This window comes from Canis aureus, chromosome 34, assembly GCF_053574225.1.
Source record: "Canis aureus isolate CA01 chromosome 34, VMU_Caureus_v.1.0, whole genome shotgun sequence".
Classification (NCBI taxonomy): Eukaryota; Metazoa; Chordata; class Mammalia; order Carnivora; family Canidae; genus Canis; species Canis aureus.
This window is the reverse complement of record NC_135644.1, coordinates 13801414-13817772: the sequence shown is the minus strand read 5'-3', so window position 1 is coordinate 13817772 and position 16359 is coordinate 13801414. Positions and strand designations below refer to the sequence as shown.

Here is a 16359-nt window from a genome sequence, read left to right as displayed (position 1 = left end):
TCCAGGTTAACTAAGTTTTTTGGAACTGTATGTATAGTACAATTATATCTATTTTGGCCTTGAGGATTTCTCTTCTGAGTAAAGTACATGAATTTCAGAGGTTTGGTATTTTAAAGCTATCATTTTGGTTATACAAAGCCTTTTAAACTTATTTACTATATGATCTGACTTCTGTGGTTTTTTCTTAATAACTGAGATTTCCAGATAAATGTCTTTTGAATAGTTGAAGCATTTCTTTATTCAGCAAATATTTATTGAATGCTTAGGAAACACTCTTCTAGGTGCTTAGGATTCTTTAGTTAAGCAAAACAGTGGATCCCTCTTCTCCTAGATCTTACATTCTAACAGAGGAAATAGATTTTAAAAAAAGACAAAATAAACAAATAAGTTACATGTTATGTTTGAAAGTAATATGTGTTATGGGAAAAACAATTAAAATAAGAGATCAGGAGTGCTAGTGGGTTGGCGAAGATTGTAATATTAAAGCAGTTGGACAGAATATGGTTCATTGAGAAAGTATGATGTAAGCAAAGAGGCAAGGGAGTTAATAAAGCATATGTTTAGGATAATAATATCCTGGCAATGGGAATAGCCAGTGTAAAGACCTGAGTTGGTCATGTATGGATTGCTCAAGGAACAGTAAGGAGGCTTTTGTGGCTAGACTATAGTGAGCAAGAGAAAGATTAGGAGAGAAAATGAGCAGAGACTCAAGGCAGGTCATATAGGGACTTGATAGCTATTATAAAAGCCTCAGACTTTACTCTGAGTGAAACAGGGAACCACTGAAGGGTTTTGAGCAGAGGAATGGTATAACCTGACTTTCATTTTTACAAGATCACTATGATCACAATGTTGAGAAGATGCTGTGGAGAAGGGAGCAATAGTGGGAAAGGGGAGACTATCAGGAAGTTATTGCAGTAATCCAGGAGAAGGATGATGGTGGTTTGGATCAGAGTGACAGTAGTGGAGATGGCGAGAAGAAGTAGGAGGGATTTGGGAAGTAGAACCACTAGGACATGAAATGAGTGTGGGAATGTCAGAAGAGGAGTCAAGGATACTTTGAAGGTTTTTGGCATGGGAAATTAGAAAGATTGAAGAATATCTGTTATGATGGAGAAGTCTAGAGATAGGGTATATTCAAAGAGAATGAGGAGTTCAATTTTGGACATGTTGAGTTTGAGATGTCTGTTAGACATTCAACTGGTGATGTTGAGTAGGAAATTTGATATGTGACTCTGTAGTATAGAGGAGCAGTCTGAGTTGGAGATGTAAATTTGGGAATCATTAATACATAGATGATATATAAAGCCATGAGATTGGGGAACATCAAGGAAATGAGTGTTAGAAGAGGACTAGGGATTAAGCACTAGTATCTTCCAACAAGAATTCAGGGGCAGAGGAAATGACCAACAAAAGAAGCTGTAGAGTGACCAATGAGGTAGGAGGAAAACAAGAAAATGGGGAATATTGGGGCCCCTGGCTGGCTCAGTCAATGGAGCATGTGACTCTTGATCTCAGGGTCATGAGTAAAAGGCTCATGTTGGCTGTGGAACCCATTTAAAAAAAAAAAAAAAAAGGAAAATGTGGAATATGTCTTGAAAGGCTAGTAAAGATGTTTTCAAATGTTCATATCTTCAAATGTCAGATAATCATGTTAACAAACATATGGAAGAAGAAAGACTACAGCCTGGGTTTGCATTTGAAGTTTTATATCTTACAGATGACATAGCTAATAGGTCTACTTTTCCAGCCTGGTTGACAGTTGGGAGGGTTGCAGACTCTGTGCCAGGCCTTAGAATGTTGTTGTGAGGAAGACAGCAGGACTGAAAACAAAAATAAAATACCTCTCACACAAGGTGTAGGGCAAATGCAAATCCTGTGGTCTAAACTAGAAGGAGATCATTTGCCTAAAATGTGGGTATATGGGAAAGTCCAAGTTAAGGAAAGATGAAACATCAAGGTATAGAGGACAAGAGGTCGAATAACATGAATGCAGTTATGAAAACATAGGGTGTTATTTCTCCCTAACAGATGGAGAAAAGAACAGGGAGTCAACATCACCGTGATAAATACTGAACAGCAAGGAAGCAAACTATCACAGCTGAGGCATGCGGGCTGCTGTGACACTCAGAAGTGATATTATCAATAAAGCCAGAGTTGGCAAGTATTTAACAAATAAACAACATATGGCTCATTGGTTGCCATGTCCCTGGAAACATCTCTTCTCAGGAGAAAGTATGCCTCTATAAATGAGTTTCTGGTTAGTGCACATTGCTTTTGATGCATATGGCAGTTGTGAAATTGTAACTGCCCAGTTTACCTAAGCAAAAATGCTGCTAAAAAGACAGCGATACCATTTTGGACAAAAGGACTCAATTCTCCCTATTTCTTCCATTAAATACAACTATAAACCTTGGACATTATATATAAAACAATCAGAAAAAGACTGAAAGGTAGAGAGAAGAAGGTAAACTGGGTTGGGACTTCTCTATCTGAAGAAAACATAGTAGTAAGTTCCTTGAGTTTTCTTTCTGTCTTAAATATTCCAGACTGGCTGCTGGAATAGATGACAATCCAGAAATGCCAATGGACACAGGCCAAAAAAAAAAAAAAAAAAAAAGCTTTCAGAAAAGCCTGCTCTCTGTGGATAAGCAAAGGGGCAGCCTAGCAAGACAGAAAAAAATTTAGATAAAAGCTGCTCTAAACAAACAAACAAACAAACAAACAAACAAACAAACGCTCTACTTTAACCAAACACCACAGAAAACACTGCAGGCTCACTTCAACCTCCATCAATGAAGACAGTGTGGATCCTCAACTTTGATCCTTGCCTAACTGTAGTGAAGCAGTCCTTCCCACCTGGATTTTAAAGCAGCCATCATAAAAATGCTTTGGTGAGCAATTATGAATATACTTAAAACAAGTGAAAAACAATGTATAAGCAAAAACAACTTAGCAAATAAACACAATAAATAAATAAGAACCAAATGGACATTTGAGAACTGAAAAATCCAACAACTGAAATTAAAATTTCAGTGAATGGCTCAACACTAGAATTGATAAGACAGGGGGCAGAATCAGCAAACTTGAAGATACCCACTTAGCAATAGAAATTACCCACTTTGAACAACAGAGAGAAAGTAAATTGAAGAAAAGAAAGAGACTAGGGTCTTGTGGAACTATAACAAAAGATCTAACATTCATGTCGTGTGGCATCCTGGAAGGTAAGGGAGAGAGTGGTGCTGAAAAAATACTGGAAGAAACAATGGCTAACAATTTACCAAATTTGGCACAAGTAATGGAACTACAGATTCGGGTAGCTGAGTGAATCCCCAAAGAGGATAAACCCAAAGAAATCCATGCCGAGGTAATCAAACTTCTGAAAATTAAAGACAAGTAAAAAGTATTTTAAAACAGCAAGAAAGAGGTGATACCTTATTTAGGGGAAAAACAACTAGAATTACAGTGGATTTCTCATCAGATATCATGGAGCCCAGAATGAAACGGTACATTTTTCCAGTATTTAAAGAAAAAGTACTGTCAACCCAGAATTCTATACCCAGTGAAAATGGCCTTCAGGAATGAAGGGGAAATCAAGACATTCTCAGATAAAAGAAAACGAAGAGGATTTGTCATTAACAGATCTGCTCTAAGTGAATGACTAAGAAAGCTGAGAAAGGAAGAAATCTTGGAATATGGAAGGAGGAAGGAACAATGGAAAGAGTCAAAATATGGGGCACAGGAAGGGAGATTGAATTAAAGCTGAATGACCTGCAAAACAAATGAACTTGGATATCAGGGGATATTAGGATGATAACTCTTAATACAAGTGCCCTCCTGTTTGTGCTGTCTATAGAACACACTGCTTTCTTCCAATGCATCAGAAACCCATCTTTTAAAGAAACTACTCAGAAATGTTCTTGCACCACCTACTTGGGGTACAAGAATGATGTTAAGTGATGAGTGTGTGCAGCCTCTTCTGTATCCTGTCCTATATCCAGCAATTCTCCCTCTTTAGCAATCCAGCCACCGTGCATCTAAGTTTCCCTACTCAGGTATAGATTACCCTCACCTCGGCTCTGCTGTTTCTTCTACCACACTTTAATAAAGGTCACACTTTTATCACTAAGATCTCTTTATGGAGTCTCAAAAGTGATTAAAAATAAATTCTTTGGTCAAGGGCTGTCTCTTCCATTCAGCCTTCATTTTCACATGCCCTCTTCAGCTAATAATTATTAATTTTGGGGACACCTGGGTGGCTCAGCAGTTGAGCGTCTGCCTTCGGCTCAGGGCATGATCCTGGAGTCCTGGGACCGAGTCCCACACTGGGCTCCCTGCAAGGAGCCTGCTTCTCTCTCTGCCTATGTCTTTGCCTCTCTCTCTCTCTCTCTCTGTGTGTGTGTGTGTCATGAATAAATAAATAAAAATCTTTAAAAAATTATTAATTATTTTCAGTTATTAAATATCTGGGGTTTTTGGAATCCCAGAGGCTGAATTTCTCTGTATGGTAGAGTAGGACCTTCTGTCTGGGACTGGGGCTCCACCTTTGCCCCATCAGAGACAGAAAACAGAAAAAGAGATGGCCAACAGTGGACTCTCCCAGCTGGTAGATGATAATTCCATTTCCCCCTAGCTTTAGGCTTCCCATATCTCTACTTTGCATTTGGACCCTGCCACTGTCTAACTCATGATCATGGATAGGAATCAGATGGTATAAATTGGGGAGTGGACATCTTTGCATGTACATGGATCCACTGTCTTAGTTGATGTGTAGATAGAGAAGGGAGGAGTGAGCCAATGACAAAACATTGGCTCTCGACCTAGGAGCTTTTGCCATGAGTAAGATCCACAGTGAGGTAACAATATGCCTGTGGGACCAGGGAGGCCAGTGTGCTGTTATGAGAGTCGAGTGGTAAATTCAGCCTTGTTACTAAGAAGACAAGGCTTTAACTTTTCTTTTTTTTTTAAGCCAAGATCTCCAAAGACAAGTTACTAAAGAAGACAAGGCTTTAACTTATCTAGTTACTGAAGAAAACAAGGCTTTAACTTCTCTTTTTTTTTTTAAGCCAAGATCTCCAAAATGAGAATCTAGCATGAGTGTGTAGATCACAAAGTAAACCTTGTTCTAACTGGAGGAGCCAGTCAGTTGGAGAGATCCTGGAAGAAGATCAAGGCCTCAAATCCCAAAACGTCACTTTGCCCTCATGCCTTCCTCAGCAGTGTATACTTTCTTCTGCATCCTCATTGCACTGAACAAGCCATTTTCCTTCTCTTTACTCACACAGAAAGAAGTAAATAAGTTTTTAAAATATCCTTTACAAGACCTTTGTGCAATGCATATTAATACATTGACCTTACATCAAGCAATGTTATGTGTGACTCTGGTGCTGAGGCTCATGCCTGAGAAGAGAACAGAGAATATACCATTATGGAAGTTACCTGGAATGCAGACACTAAATGAGTAGTCAGAGGAGTGTTTAATATAATGTTCATATTGCTATGAAGGACCACATCAGGCTATGAGAATGTACACAGGGTGGACCTGAGTCTGAGAGATCAGATCAGATTTCCTCAGAGTAGGTGGCATCAAAGCAGTAAACTCCATTTATCTGGGAATGCATAAAATATGAATTGATTTTTTTGACTCAGTGCTATATGGATTAGGAAGAATGGACCTGCAAATTTCTATGGCTACATAATATAGGCAGATTGTTTAAAATAATTTGTTATAATTAATATTGGGGCACCTGGATGGCTTAGTCGGTTAAATGTCTGCCTACAGCTTAGGTTATGATCTCAAAGTCCTGGAATCGAGCCCCACATCAGGTTCCCTGATAATTGGGGAGTCTGCTGCTCTCTCTCTCTCTCTGCCCCTCCTCCCAACTTCTGCTCTCTCTCACTCTCTCAAATAAATATTTTAAAAAAAGAATTAGGGATCCCTGGGTGACGCAGCAGTTTAGTGCCTGCCTTTGGCCCAGGGCACGATTCTGGAGACCCGGGATCGAATCCCACATCGGGCTACCGGTGCATGGAGCCTGCTTCTCCCTCTGCCTATGTCTCTGCCTCTCTCTCTCTCTGTGTGACTATCATAAATAAATAAAAATTAAAAAAAAAAAAGAATTAATGTTACTTTTCTGATTTTATATAATGAAACTATTGTTCAGTTTGTCCTTTTTTAAACCTTTGTATGTTGGTATATGTTATAAAGTTTTGAATGTATACATATTCATATTTGTTGGTATTTTTTGATCATACTAATAAGCTTTGTATACAAATTAGTGGAAATACTATAACTTGTAAAAACTAATACTACCATTTCATGACCATTACCATTTAAGACTTCCTTGTTCACCAGTAAACACACTTTATTTCCTTACATAAGACAAAGTAGATACATTTTTTCCAAAGATTTCATTTATTTGAGAGAGAGAGAGTGAGTATGAGCAGGGGGAGAGGCAGAGGGAGAGAGAAAGGGAGAAGCAGATTCTCTGCCGAGTAGGGAGCCCAGTGCAGGGCTTGATCCTAGAACCCTGGGATCATGACCTGAGCCAAAGGCAGACACCCAGGTGCCTCAAAGTAGATACCTTTTTATTTGATGGTTGAATAAACATGGAACCTGGAGAAGTACCATTTCCCAAATCCTACAGCCCTACATAGATCAGTGAATTCCTTGCCTTTACTGTATTTGGCTTTCCAATGGAAATTCATTCAAATGATGGTAGGTAAGATGGGTGTGGCAGGATATGTGTGGAAGATGTGATCTCACCTGTCCAGGGCAGCAGTTAGTCTAGATCCTGTTAGATACAGCTGAGAGTCTTCACATCATATGCCTATGGAGATTACCTTAATTTAAGCTGACTTTAAATTAAAAGCATAGCTGAACTCCAGAAAACATTGACCTGTCCCTTTTTCAAGGACTACTTTGTGGAGCTGTACTCTATGATGTGTAGATACAGCATCTGTCTAAGGTGCCATTGTTTTTGGTCATGGAGACTGATGTAAACTTCAATCTATCCAGGGTGCTTTCTATTTTGTGGAAGAAGCAAACCCTTGAAAACCTGGCATTGTAGAGTTTGGTCAGCTTCATTAAAGTTGGGAGTCAGCAATGAACAAAGGTCTGAGCATTTGCCCTGGAATGGTGAATTTCTATGTGACCATGTATTCATTTGTACAGCTCTGCAACAAATTAACACAAAGTGGGTGCTTTAAAACAGCAGTATTGTCTCTCAATTCTTGAAGTTAATAGTTTTTTAGACTATTCGTTTTTTAGACTTTTTAGTTTTTTAGTTAATAGTTAATAGTTTTTTTAGTTAATAGAGAATCTGCTTCTCCCTTACTCTCTCCCTCTGCCTCTCCCCCTGCTCATGCTCACTCTCTCTCGATCTCAAATAAATACAATCTTTGAAAAAAAAATCAAGGTGTCTACAGGGCTATGCTTCCTCTAAAGATTCTACAAGAGGATCCTTTCTTGCTTCTTTCTAGCTTCCATGTGTGCTGGCAATCCTTGGCATTCCTTGGCTTGTACTGCACGACTCCAGTTCCTGCCCTCACTGTAACATGGCCTTCTTTCCTCTGTGTCTGTTTCAGTGTGTCTTCTCCTCCTCTTATAAGGACATCATATTGGATTTAGAATCCACCCTAGTCTAGTATGACCTTCCCTTCACTAATTACATCTGCAAAGACACTGTTTCTAAATAGAATCACATTCTGAGTTCCAGATGGGCATAAATTTTTGAAGGACACTATTCAATATAGTACAGTGATTTTAAAACTCAGAAGAGAAATGACCTGTTCCATTTCTCCAAACTATTCTGAAGACTTCTGTTTACTATTCTGCAAACCCAACTTCTGCTTCACTTGTCTCAGGAGAAAGGCGGGCCAGGATGGTCTTTTTGTCTGCAGTGCCTTATCATTGCCGTCTCATATCCATTGTCAGTGCCGTCTCCTATCCAGAGGATAGAGGATCCAGATCAACATGGCCCTGGGGAGGGTGATAGCTGAGATGAAAGTGATTATGGCCGTGCTGAGTATGTACTGCTGAATGCTGAATTTCTGTGTGTATGTGAGTCTGGGTCTAGCCATGGCAATGACTTCCTCGTATTTTCCACTGACCTGAGGAGCATCAGATATGGGTTATTTCTAGCAAAGTCAACCAGAGAACCTGGAGATATTCATGTGTACTGCTTGCGTATTGGGTTCCTTTCTCTTATGTTCTGGCTCCACTGTGAGCAGGTGGAAATGGGAGACATAGCTGAGTGGCTGTTGATATTTGCAGGGAATCTTCATATTGTTAAGAAATTTTCTATAATCTTTAGACCTTGGGTTCTGGGTTGTGAATGTCAGGGGAGGACATGAAGTAGCTGTCACTTCTGAACCCTGTGCATAGCCAGACTTTCAGAAGGTCAAGATTTTCCTGAACTGTGATCTGAAGACCCTTTTGTATTTTAGTGCTGTATGTGAGTTAGAGTCCTTTTTTTCTTTCAACTATTCCCTTTTGTGCTTCAACCTTCTTGTCGATTGTTGCTTTCTTCTTCTTTTTCCCAGTTTGTGTTTGATATTCGTTGATAGCTGCTTTGAGATAAAAATTGAAAAATTCTTGCACCTTACATGTTGATCAACCCTTATTTCTAAGGTGTTGAAATTTTTTTTTAAAAAAGAAGGCTGGCGGGATCCCTGGGTGGCGCAGCGGTTTGGTGCCTGCCTTTGGCCCAGGGCATGATCCTGGAGACCCCGGATCGAATTCCACATCGGGCTCCCTGCATGGAGCCTGCTTCTCCCTCTGCCTATGTCTCTGCCTCTCTCTCTCTCTCTGTGACTATCATGAATAAATAAATAAAATCTTTAAAAAAAAAAAAAAAAAAAAGAAGGCTGGCAACATGACCACTGTTATCTTTGCTTTCTGAGAAAGGAAGAAAAATAGTGTTCTCTGGGGTTTCATTTTTCAGCTTGTTTTTCTTATTAGGCAACTTTCTGGGAACCATTTCATCTTCCTCGTGGATTTAACTGATGTGTCTGCTGGAACTCCCAAGTTTGAATCTGCAGCCCAGCTCGGCCAAGCCTCAGGCCTCCTGATAGTTCTGTTGTTATCTGTCGTTAAGATGTCTGTTGTTAAAATTCATAACCATGTGCTTGTTCATGTGCTTTTTAACCCTTAGTCACTGTTGTTAAAATTCATAACCATGTGTTTGTTCATGTGCTTTTTAACCCTTAGTCACTGTTTATGTCAGTATATGTTTAATCTACCCCATTTTAACTATTTGTGGGAAATGATTTCTCTTCCTGTTTTTATCCAACTGCTTGATTAAAAAAAAAAAAATCCTGTTAACCTCTGTCTTTTAGCCAGTTCAGCCATGCCGTTTGAATATAGGTCAGTTTGCTGTTTGATGGACTTATCTGATAGGAGTATCTTTACAGTGTGTCTGCCTCCTTTTTGGCAAAGAAAAGATTTGGAGATAGCTATTGGGTAATATATTTTACCCACTATTTCCTGTCATATGGGTTTTACCTTTCAAGACCATTACCTTTCAAGACGATTTAAGGGTGTGTTTTACCCACTCTTTCCTATCATTTGGGTTTTACCTTTTAAGACGATTTCATCCTTGAGGAAAGCTACATGCAATTTCTGCATTTTCTTGTTTGGTTTTGGTTTGGATTGTTTTGTTTCTAGCCAAGTCTGCTGCCTTTAGCTGCAAAAATTCTGGCAACTTTTCTTCAAAATGTGCATAATTGGATGTTGTTGTAAGAGTCACATTTCTGTATAGTTATAACTCAGGATTTTCCCAGCAAGATATAAAAAGGTTTGGGCTCATTTGTGTCTCCGCAAAGATAAAACGTCTATCTGAAATAGACATATAAACACATCTTATGCTTCTTAGATCTACTTTTGTACATGCCACCAAGTAACTGTCTGTGGCCTGTGTGTGCCAATATCTTCACTGTCAAGTTCATTGTGGAAAGCTTAAAGGGTGATATTAGGTGCCACAGTGTTCAGTGATTCCTGTTGTTTTGATGCATGAATTTTTTATTGACTGGGACAAAGTGTATGCACTGCTTGTGCACAGATAGGTCTGAATTTCTACCAGGAGAAATCTTGGGAGCTATTTCAGACTGAGAGTTCAAGGTCATTGAAAGAATGAATGCACCAACAGATATTCATACAAGAAATGTATTGCCATTTTATTTTATTTTATTTTATTTTATTTTGTATTGCCATTTTAAAATTAACAAGGAAAAATACATCCATCTTTTAAAGAAAAAAAAACCTCTTAATTTTGATTGGTTTTGTCATAGGGACACTTAATAAAACAGAAAATGGAGCTCTTTATACACTGGTATTTGTAAACAAAACATTTGATTTATCACATTTTAAACAATTCCAGTAGAAAGTTGCACTGTTTTGTGGAAGCCAGTAGATTTTTTGCAGCCAAAATGGAAATAAAAGCTTCTATGGATTCATCAAGAAATCACACTTCCTGGCGTGAACACTCGGGCGGAAGAGTGCCAGCTGTACGCGCTGGTGACGATAGCATAATCAGTTCTCGCCAAAGACATTGCTCACTGTTTCTGCACTGCAGGGTTGATTCTGGGGATTCCCATATAACTCCAAAGTACAAAATGTGCAGTATTTTTAATGCACATAAAAATATTTATGGCCTAGTGGTTTTCATGAAGAAACTTGAAATTAGCCAAGACGGAAAACCAGAAACTACTACATATTCATGTGAGAAGTTCTTTTTAAAAATCAAATCTCAAAATTTTAAGTGAATTTTAAAAATATCAAAAATCTTTTAATAAAATTCATGCTCTGGATAGAAGCCTCCTCTGTCCCACGGCTGTCCTTTCATTCTCAGGCAGTACTGAATACCACTGGGATGATAACCATGTTCCCTGAGAAGCACAAACAGCAGGGGGGGAACACAGGCTTTCTATCTCTATCTCCATTTGCTGTATGTGAGACCAAGGCAGTTGTCTTGGGGCACCAATCTAGGAGAGATTCTAAAGCATCCAGAAATACGAGGTGGAGAAAATTGACCTTACCTAGGTTTCTCAGATAAAATGTAAGATACTCAGCTAAATTTGAATCTCAGATAAATGACAAATAATTTTAACATATATGTTCTGGTTGTTGCAGTGGGACATAATTATAATAAAAATTATTTATCCTTTATCTGAAATCCAAATTTAAGTGGGTGTCCTGTTTTGTATTTGCAAAATTTGGAAACCCTAGGCTTATGACACTTACTACAAAGAATGCTGTTTTGGGATGGCAGATCCACTTTAATGAGGTGCTGAGAGTGGATTAATAAGATGCTCATGACTAACAGTTTAACTCCCTTCTAAAGAAGGTGGCACTAAATAAATGCAGGCTTAGTTTTTGTTGGCATTGTTGGTGGTGTGTGTTATGTATAGTCACTTCATTCGGATGTTCGTTCGTATGTTCACTGAGTAGGATATGCAGATCCAGGCCGTGGCTGAGTTACTTGAGGGAACACAGGAGTAGCTAAGGGCTGCCACCAGCTGGTTTTCCTCCCATGTCTTTCCCTATCCTGTGCTCAGTCTTTCTGCTAAGTAAACAGTGAATTAAGAGCCAGAGAATGTCTGAAGTGGCCCCCAGTTATCAGCCTGCCTGAGACAAGTCACTCATCTCTGGTGGACCTGATTAGAAATATGGTTGGGTAAGAGTGCAGTCAGTGGCCCAGGTTCCAGCTCTGACTCCTTCCACTGACAGAGAGATTGGGGGAACTCCATACTTCCAGGCTCAGTGTTCCCATCTGCAGGATAGTAAGACCTACCTGAAAAAGGTATTGGAAGGATTACATGAGTTAATTTATGTAAAGCAAGTGCTGGCCCCTGACAAGAATATAATAAATGGCAGCTGCTATTTTTACTCTTATTTCCAAAATAATTCATGCCAGATTGTATTGAATTGTTTACCAAGGGAGTGACCTATCTTATTTGAATGTACCCACCTGGAGGAGAATGTCATGGTGCCATACAGTAGGCACTAGGTAGATGCTAAAGTGAAGAATGTTGCCACTTATTGTAACCCCCCCTGATTGGTTCCTGAACAATCACACTTAACAGAACTAGTTCTTTAGAACAGAACTTCCCAGCTGAAGTGCAGGTACTTAGACCTGAGGGATTGATTCCCTCAGCCTTCGAGGTTGCCTGAATGTGAGCAGGTGGCTTGGGAAAATGGATCTGTTTATCACAGCCATTTTCTATGAGCACCATGACTTTTAAAAAGGTTGGAAGTCTCTGTTAAGCTGTAGCATAAAATGTTCAGTGGTTACGGAATTATATATGTAGTTTGGTACAATTTGTGAAAAATGAAACAGGTTTTAGATTTTAGCCAGCTAGCCTGCTAGATAACAATTGGAAAGATGTGCAGTAAATTGAGGTTGTTTTAGGAGGTTATAATTGCGGGTGATTTTTTTCCCATAATATTTTCCCCAAATGCATTTCGGTAATTAAGAGAGGATAAATAAGTGTTACTTTTAAAACTTTATTTTTAGTGTTATTTTTTAAATGTTAATTTACATGCATGCACTTGCAAGCAAGTAAACTAACAATGAGGTAAACATACAGTTATTTTATCATGAACAATAGAGCAGCCTTTAGGGGAGGGTTAAAGTGTACATTTAATCTATGAAGAAAAATGTGTTTCTCAAGGAAAAATAAAAAAATTTGTCCATCCATCCAGGAGAAAGTAATAACTGTTGAAATTTAGACAGATACAAAGAGAAGTTTTGAATTCAGAGAATAAAAAATCAACGTATTTAAAATAGACTAAAGTGTTATTTTAAAATTCATTATAAAATGAATTTAATGAATTATGGATTCACTAAATATTACTGTGTTTGTTGAATGAATATGTGAATAACCAAGCACCTACTGTATGCCAGGACTCTGCTAAGCAGCCAGAGTGTCAGATGTGTGGTCCCTGTGCTAAAGTTGCCCATAGTCTGGGAGAAGACTCAAGTTTATTTTCTTACCAAAACACTTTGTGTTTTTTATTTACTTGTGCTAGTTGGGTCATAAAGCCAGGATTACTAATTTGTCTGAACACTTGCTTCCTGAATTTGCTCAGTACCTAGCTCTTCTAGGAAATGTCAATAACCACTTTTTGATCTCTTTCTTGAATTAAACTCATTAAGTTGACTTCCATCTGAATGACTAGAGGGTTCTTCTCATTTAGTAATCTTGCCCCACCCAGAAACGTAGTGCCACTTTTTGTACATTTACATTGCTTATCAAAGATCATTCCTATTGGCTTGACCTTTTCCCCCCGTAAAAGTTTATAGGTATCTGAAGAATTCACATCTTTTTACTGTGCAAGATGATGTATTAATATGAGAAGGAATCAGTATTGTAAACAAGTGGTCATGCCACATGAGTAACAAACCATAATTACAAACACGTACAGAAAGATTACTATTATAATCAAATAAAACCACAATAAAAATGATCTGGCACCTTTTATGATTTACATATTTGTTCTTGGACAGCAGTGTAATTAGGGACAAATGGTTCATATGATGTTCAAGTAAATGACTATAATTAATGCAGTTAAGCCACATTTTTAGTTTTCCTCATTCCATGTACCCTTTCATCATCCTCACACACCCACTGATACTTGCAGATGGGAAGAGACAAAGGTCTGGAATCTTACTCATCAACAGCTGGAGAGCCCTACCGTCCATCTCTCCCTGCCCTACCCCTAGGAGTCCCTGTGTCCTCTTGCTGTGCCTCCTCTGCCATCCCAACTCCCCTTCTCGCAACACCAGTGCCTTTTCACCTGGAGCTGCATCCTGCTCTGCCCCACCATCCTGGAGTGGTGGAACAAGGCAGCAGAAGCTTGAAAGCCAGAAGAATGAAGATTGCCTAGTTACATGGGGAGGGAGACAAACTGACCACATAATTACTGTTTGGTGAGTAAGGAAGGGAAAGGACTACGAATTATATAGATGTTTCTGCTTCCCTGATATCCAGGAGAGCACCTGCAGAGAGGCAGAATGAGAGAGATTATCTAAGTAAGGTGCGTGTATAATTTATTGTCCAAACTAGGATACCTTTGAGAGTGAATGGGAGAGTATTAATAATTTCACTGGGACTATAGGTATGAGCCATGATTGTCTCAAGGAAAACTGGACTTAGTGTCACACTATTTCTAAGTGGGCATTGGAGAGAGAAAGAGAAGAGTTCCTGTCATACCCGAATGAACATGACATATGGAGCCCTAGGGTTCTGTCCTAATTAGTCTCTATACCTTTTGTCCCTTTCTCTTCCAGTTCATTCCCTGTGAGAAGATGAATTTTCTAAATTATGGCTCTAGTTTTTTTCAGTGTCCTTAAAATCTCCACTGGCTCCCCATGGTTAGCAGAATAAAGTCTGTACCCTCACCAGCTGGCACTCCAGCCCTGCCCCAATAGGATTCCAACCTTATTTCTCAGTTTTCCTCTTTGAGAAACCATTGGAACATCAAACCATTGGAACTACTGAGTACTTTTGGCCTGTAATTTCTTACTTCCATGTCTTTATTCATGCTTTATCATCTTGTTGCCTGGAAACCTACCTTCTATTTGTGCTTATACAATTTTTGCCCACCTCCCATGACCCAGTTCAATTTTCAGCTAAGATGCTGTGAGAAGCTGCGAATTGGAAGAAAAAAATTAGCTGTGAAGCCTTCTCTACTCATGTCTTGTCTAGCTCTCAATCCCCAGGTGTTTTTATATAGATGTCTGTATACCTTTATATGGACCCCCAAGACTGCTTTCATCCTTGCATTATCATCATTTAGGTAGAGGTCTTAGATCCCCTTATAGATCAGAGGTTGCTTTAGGACATAATCAAAATGTCATTCTTCCTGTAATTCTCAAAAGCTTTGCACTTGGTCCATACACAGCAAACTTGTTGAATGAAAGAGATTAGAGACTGAAATTCAGAATTCTGATGCTCTTTATCTCTGCTTGGGTGAAGAAAAGCTGTGGGACAAAGATACTTCCTGTTTTGCTTGCTCAGAGACTTGGGACTGGTGTAGGGTATGAGCATCTAATTCTTGAGGGCCCTGAGGAGTGGTTCCCTGTTCCTTACAAGAGGACTGGAAGAGGTGGACCAGTTTCTGGCATTTAGGAAGGCTGTTAATGATCTTTCAAATTAGAGCTATGTGTTAGGTGTAGACAGAGAGTCACAATATCCTATTACTAAAGGAATCATTCATGACTGTAACAAAGCCTCTCTCTGATATAGACATTGGCCAGCCACTGGCACTTTAGGAACTCTGTCTCTAGGCATCTTATTCCCTGGGTAGTCATAATTGCTGGATGCAATCATTCAAATTTTGCCTGAAATTATATGCAAGGGTGGCTTTCTTTTTATTAAACCAGAATTCTAGATACCAGCCTACCTGATTTGGACTATTAATTCTGATCACTTTGATAACCAAAATGACTGATAGTGCAAAGAAAGACTGTCAAATTGAATCTTCACCCCTGACTAATCATAATCCCTGCCATATGTCCTTGGCACAAATCGTGTTGCTGCCTGGGGCATTTCATCCTCTTCAGTGAGGCATGCTGGAAAATTGTGTTGGTGAGGACTGCTCTTGCCATTTTACACTTTGAAAGGGTACTGGAAGCTGTTTCCAAAAAGAGTGAAATTCAAGGCAGCTATTTTCTCTGGTATTTGTAGGGTTGGAACTATAGAAATAAGGTGTCTTAGATTTGGTAGGTATGACAAGGTTTTAGTCTAACAAAAAATTCATCAAAAAATCATATTCAGTGTTTTCTCTACTAGCCAACTCTATCTAGATTTATTTACTAGTCTATTCACTATTAAAGGTTGAGCACTGTGAAAGAAAAGAGAATATGACTGTGTCTATAGGAAATGCACCCTACTGTGTGCTAAGTAATCTTTAGTTTACTAAAACTAGCTGACAGTACCCTATGCTACATAATCTCTAGTTTATAGCCTATAGCTGGCTCTACCATATAGAAAGCATTATTCCAACCAAATTCCTGAGTGCATTTTGACTTAGCAATAGATCTGGGAGCCCCCATCCTGTTTGGTCAAAGTATTTAGGTATTTATTTGATTGAGGTATTTAGATGCTAAGATGCAAAGTAATTATAGAGCATAGCACCTGATTCATTTTTATTTATTTGTTGGCTCTCTACATAATTTCTCAGACTTTTCTAATGATGGACAAAAATCAGAGAGATAATTTAACCTCTCTTTTGGATATGAGGAAGCCAAAAGTAGAGAGGTTAAGTAACTGCTTGAGGTAGTACAGCTTGTTAGTGGTATGCTAAGTGGTGATATGGTATTGCTTCTACCACATTCTTTTGGTCACAGAGTTGGC

At 38.9% G+C, this 16359-nt stretch overlaps 1 protein-coding gene and 1 long non-coding RNA gene across 3 annotated transcripts in view; one reads left to right on the top strand and one right to left on the bottom strand.

Moving 5' to 3' along the window:
* The window catches only part of RAPGEF4 (Rap guanine nucleotide exchange factor 4), a 284010-nt gene that overhangs the window by 17327 nt on the left and 250324 nt on the right, over window positions 1–16359 (top strand). The gene's annotated exons all lie outside the window — the stretch shown is intronic.
* On the bottom strand, window positions 10174–12029 carry LOC144304506 (uncharacterized). The gene is made up of 2 exons (XR_013371453.1): window positions 11970–12029; window positions 10174–10653 (listed from the first exon to the last, which is right to left on the bottom strand). It is a non-coding gene; the product is annotated as an uncharacterized LOC144304506 (long non-coding RNA).